Here is a 4906-nt window from a genome sequence, read left to right as displayed (position 1 = left end):
CCTTTACGATGGACTGGTTGGGTCTCCTTGCAGTCCAAGGGACTCTGAAGAGTCTTCTCCAACACCACAGTTAAAAAGCATCAATTCTTTGGTGCTCAGCTTTCTTTATAGTCCAAGTCTCACATCCATACATAACTAGTGGAAAAACCATAGCTCCAACACCACAGTTAAAAAGCATCAATTTTTTGGTGCTCAGCTTTCTTTATAGTCCAAGTCTCACATCCATACATAACTAGTGGAAAAACCACAGCACATATACTAAAATTGGAACGATACAGAGAAGATTAGCATGGCCCCTGTGCAAGGATGACACACAAATTTGTGAAGCGTTCCATATTTTTAATCAATGAATATAGTAAAGTTGCAGGATATAAAATCAACACACAGAAATCCCTTGCATTCCTATACACTAATAATGAGAAATTAAAAAGAGAAATTAAGGAAACAATTCCATTCACCATTGCAACGAAAAGAATAAAATACTTAGGAATATATCTACCTAAAGAAACTAAAGACCTGTATGTAGAAACTATAAAACACTGGTGAAAGAAATCAAAGAGGACACTAATAGATGGAGAACATATACCATGAACATATACCATGTTCATGGATTGGAAGAATCAGTATAGTGAAAATGAGTATACTACCCAAAGCAATTTATAGATTCAGTGCAATCACTATCAAGGTACCAATGGTATTCTTCACAGAGCTAGAACAAGTAATTTCACAATTTGTATGGAAATACAAAAAACCTCGAATAGCCAAAGCCATCTTGAGAAAGAAGAATGGAACTGGAGGAATCAACATGCCCGACTTCAGGCTCTACTACAAAGCCGCAGTCATCAAGACAGTATGGTACTGGCACAAAGACAGAAATATAGATCAAGGGAACAAAATAGAAAGCCCAGAGATAAATCCACACACCTATGGACACCTTATCTTTGACAAAGGAGGCAAGAATATACAATGGATTAAAGACAATATCTTTAACAAGTGATTCTGGGAAAACTGGTCAAACACTTGTAAAAGAATGAAACTAGAACACTTTATAACACCATATACAAAAATAAACTCAAAATGGATTAAAGATTTAAACGTAAGACCAGAAACTATAAAACTCCTAGAGGAGAACATAGGCAAAACACTCTCTGACATACATTACAGCAGGGTCCTCTATGACCCACCTCCCAGAATATCGGAAATAAAAGCAAAAATAAACAAATGGGACCTAATTAAACTTAAAATCTTCTGCACAACAAAGAAAACTATAAGCAAGGTGAAAAGACAGCCTTCAGAATGGGAGAAAATAATAGCAAATGAAGCAATTGACAAACAACTAATCTCAAAAATATACAAGCAACTCCTACAGCTCAACTCCAGAAAAATAAATGACCCAATCAAAAAATGGGCCAAAGAACTAAATAAACATTTCTCCAAAGAAGACATACAGATGGCTAACAAACACATGAAAAGATGCTCAACATCACTCATTATCAGAGAAATGCAAATCAAAACCACAATGAGATACCATTTCACACCAGTCAGAATGGCTGCGATCCAAAAGTCTACAAGCAATAAATGCTGGAGAGGGTGTGGAGAAAAGGGAACCCTCTTACACTGTTGATGGGAATGCAAACTAGTACAGTCACTATGGAGAACAGTGTGGAGATTCCTTAAAAAACTGGAAATAGAACTGCCTTATGATCCAGCAATCCCACTGCTGGGCATACACACTGAGGAAACCAGAATTGAAAGAGACACATGTACCCCAATGCCCATCGCAGCACTGTTTATAATAGCCAGGACATGGAAGCAACCTAGATGTCCATCAGCAGATGAATGGATAAGAAAGCAGTGGTACATATACACAATGGAGTATTACTCAGCCATTAAAAAGAATACATTTGAATCAGTTCTAATGAGGTGGATGAAACTGGAGCCTATTATACAGAGTGAAGTAAGCCAGAAAGAAAAACACCAATAGAGTATACTAACGTATATATATGGAATTTAAAAAGATGGTAAAAAATAACCCTGTATATGAGACAGCAAAAGAGACACTGATGTATAGAACAGTCTTTTGGACTCTGTGGGAGAGGGTGGGATGATTTGGGAGAATGGCATTGAAACATGTACAATATCATATATGAAACGAGTCGCCAGTCCAGGTTCGCTGCACGACACTGCATGCTTGGGGCTGGTGCACTGGGACGACCCAGAGGGATGGTACAGGGAGGGAGGAGGGAGGAAGGTTCAGGATGGGAACACGTGTATACCTGTGGTGGATTCATGTTGATATATGGCAAAACCAATACAATATTGTAAAGTTAAAAAATAAAATAAAACAAAACCATAGCTTTGACTAGATGGACCTTGGTTGACAAAGTAATGTCTCTGCTTTTTAATACACTGTCTAGCTTGGTCATAGCTTTTCTCAGGGGTCTATGGCCTCCAAATGGCATGGACGAGCAGCCTCTGAAACTAAAAAGTACCAACCACATGAGCTTGGGCAGTGAACATCTCAACACTAAGCTGTGTGCACAGGGGATTGATGATCAGGAAAGACTCCTGTACTCCCTGGTGCTGTATAATTACCCTGGTGTTTGGCATAACCCCATGTTGGGAATTCCCAAGGATTGCTGAAATTTAATTTTTCATTTGCCTGAGAGAATGGCTAGACAAGATTGGTTTGATTTCATTCAAACAAGGAAATATAATAAATCATGTATATCTGTATGTGGACTTTGAGTTAAAACTGGTACTCTGTGATAGAAAAGTCAAGTGTAATAAGAGTTTATAATAATGGTCCTGGTTTCTTGTGGCTAGTCAAGGAAGGCGTCTCAGAGGAAGTGACATTGAAGCTGAGCATTGAAGGGTGCATAGGATTTAACCAGCTGAAGAGGGGAAAGGATAAGTGAAAATCCGTGAGATAGGAAGTAACTTGATGTCTTCTGTGATCTAAAAGAAAGCTAGTGAGTGGGGTGTGTAATGGACAAATGGGAGAGTATCCCAGTATGAAGGAGATGTGTTTAGGGGTCAGATTATGTAGAATTCTACAATGATAGGCAGAGGTCATATCTAAAATGTCCTCTGGAAGGTTCATGAAGAATGATTTGAACAGAATGAGTACAATCAGTTTAGTTCAGTTCAGTTGCTCAGTTGTGTCCAACTCTTTTTGACCCTACAAACTGCAGCACGCCAGGCTTCCCTGTCCATCACCAACTACTGGAAATTACTCAAACTCATGTCCATCGAGTCAGGGATGCCATCCAATCATCTCATCCTATGTTGTCCCCTTCCCCTCCTGCCTTCAACCATTCCTAGCATCAGGGTCTTTTTCAATGAGTCACTTCAGGTGGCCAAAGTATTGGAGTTTCAGCTTCAGTATCAGTCCTTCCAATGATTATTCAGGACTGATTTCCTTTAGGATAGACTGGTTGGATCTCCTTGCAGTCCAAGAGACTCTCAAGAGTCTTCTCCAACACCACAGCCCAAAAACATCAATTCTTTGGTGCTCAGCTTTCTTTATAGTACAACTCTCACACCCATGCATGTCTACTGGAAGAATCATACCTTTGACTAGACATACCTTTGTTGACAAAGTAATCTCTGCTTTTGAATATGCTGTCTAGGTTGGTCATAGCTTTTCCTCCAAGGGGCAAGCATCTTTTAATTTCATGGCTGCAGTCACCATCTGCAGTGATTTTGGAGCCCTCCAAAATAAAGTCTGTCACTGTTTCCATTGTTTTCCCATCTATTTGCCATGAAGTGATGGGACCAGATGCCATACTCTTAGTTTTCTGAATGTTGAGCTTTAAGCCAACTTTTTTACTCTCCTCTTTCACTTTCATCAAGAGGCTCTTTAGTTCTTTGCTTTTTGCCATAAGGGTGGTGTCATCTGCATATCTGATGCTATTGATATTTCTCCTGGCAATCTTGATTCCAGCTTGTGCTTCTTTCAGTCCGGCATTTCACATGATATATTCTGCATATAAGTTAAATAAGCAGGGTGACAATATATAGCCTTGAAGTACCCCTTCCCCAATTTGGAACCAGTCTCTTGTTCCATGTCCATTTCTAACTGTTGCTTCTTGACCTGCATGCAGATTTCTCAGGAGGCAGGTAAGGTGGTTTGGTATTCCCATCTCTTTAAAAATTTTCCACAGTTTGTTGTCATCCACACAGTCAAAGGCTTTGGCTTAGTCAGTAAAGCAGAAGTAGATATAGATGAGTACAAGAGTCCAGTAGAAAAGAGATAGTTGCTTGCACAAATCATGATGCAGTGATGTAAAGACATCAATAGATTTAAGATCTCTCCTGACAACACAGTTGACAGTACTAAGTTGAGGAAGAAGCTATTGAGTACAACCCCCAAGTTTTTGGCATGAACCAATAGATCTGTGGAATTTCCATGAGCTAAGAGAAGAAACTTTTCATGAGGAACAGATTTCATGTGTGAGGAGGGGGATAGTGAGAATGCAGTTCTGGAATTTTATGTTGGAGAAGTCAGTGAAATAGCCAAATGAAGATATTTTATATGATTCTGAAGCATGGGGAGAGGTCTGAATTGTAGATATGCTTTGAGAAATGTCAACCTAGAGATGCTATTTTAGCTAGAGAGATGGATGAGGCTCTCCAGGGGTTAAAGTGCATGAGAAGAGAAGACAATCTAGGATTAAGCCCATGGAACTCCAACATTTAGAAACTCATAGAAGAAGTGGGTCCACCAAAAGAAACTAAAAAGAAGGCAGAAGAGCCATAGAAGCCGAAGGAAAACCAAGAGACTGTTTGCAGAGAAGCTTAAGGGAAGCAGGTGGGTCAAAGAGAGACTCTGCCGTGATAGCACAAAAGCAGCCTAATATCATATATAAGTGAATGACCCTGGCCTTGTCTCAATTAAACTTTA

At 39.5% G+C, this 4906-nt stretch overlaps 1 non-coding gene across 1 annotated transcript; it reads left to right on the top strand.

Annotated features, from left to right (window-relative positions):
* The first annotated feature begins 235 nt into the window (after positions 1-235).
* Positions 236-341, top strand: LOC113885631. Its single transcript, XR_003509283.1, has one exon. It is a non-coding gene; the product is annotated as a U6 spliceosomal RNA (small nuclear RNA).
* Positions 342-4906: the final 4565 nt, after the last annotated feature.

The sequence above is a fragment of the Bos indicus x Bos taurus genome, chromosome 28, assembly GCF_003369695.1.
Source record: "Bos indicus x Bos taurus breed Angus x Brahman F1 hybrid chromosome 28, Bos_hybrid_MaternalHap_v2.0, whole genome shotgun sequence".
Lineage (NCBI taxonomy): Eukaryota > Metazoa > Chordata > Mammalia > Artiodactyla > Bovidae > Bos > Bos indicus x Bos taurus.
Note: the sequence above shows the minus strand (reverse complement) of the source record. Positions and strands in the feature narration are given on the sequence as shown.